The sequence below is a fragment of the Alexandromys fortis genome, unplaced genomic scaffold (genome assembly GCF_014885135.2).
Source record: "Alexandromys fortis isolate MF-2015 unplaced genomic scaffold, M_Fortis_MF-2015_v1.1 scaffold_4, whole genome shotgun sequence".
Lineage (NCBI taxonomy): Eukaryota > Metazoa > Chordata > Mammalia > Rodentia > Cricetidae > Alexandromys > Alexandromys fortis.
The window spans coordinates 4,016,663-4,017,495 of NW_026067944.1; positions in this window are offsets into that span (position 1 = coordinate 4,016,663).

Sequence of the window (833 nt, forward strand, 5' to 3'; positions counted from 1 at the left end):
GGGTGATCACCAGAAACCCATCCTCTGACCTCCACACACATGCGAGGGTATGGACAGGCACCACACTCTCACATATCAGACCCACTACACCCACACCAACACGCACATACATGCTTTTTAAAAATCACTTTCATTGAATAGATGAGTAGAATCCAGATGCAAGATATCTTGGCAGTTAGCACACCTCCGATTTTAACAAGCATAGAGATATGGGACTTTTAAAATTATTTTATTACTATTATTATGGGGGGACATGTGTCCCCGTGAGTGAATGTGTGCTCATAAGACAGCTTTGTAAAGACAGCTCTTTCCTTCCACTAGGAATGGAAGTCAAGGTTGCCAGGCTTGCAATAACAAACAATTTAATAGCTGAGGCACCTCAGGTCCATGAACCGGGGGGTCTCATACAGCCGAAGGTACCTACTTAGGAAACTCAGGGTAGGACCAGAGATTCTGCATTATAAGTGTCACATGTAGTCAGTGTCCCTGAGTCGTGTATTACACTTCAGTAGGCGGGGCACAGACAACTTTTCAGAGATGTGGATTAGTGGTTTTACCTCAGCAGCCTTGAGTTCAAGCTCCAGTTTTTGTTTCTAAGGAACTGCGATAAGGGGTTAGTCACCACTAAGCTGCAAGATGAGAGCCGTTTCCTGTTTCTCTTCTGTGGGCTGTTGAGAAAGACTACTATAGAAAACGTAACTGAAAGTGTGACGTAGACTTTTGGCCTAGGGCCGGCTTAGATGATGAAAGTAAATTTACACCCTAAAGAGAGGAAAAAAGTTTAAGAAGGCGGGCAGAAAAACAAGAGGCGGGGCCTCGGGAAAGTCCTCGCG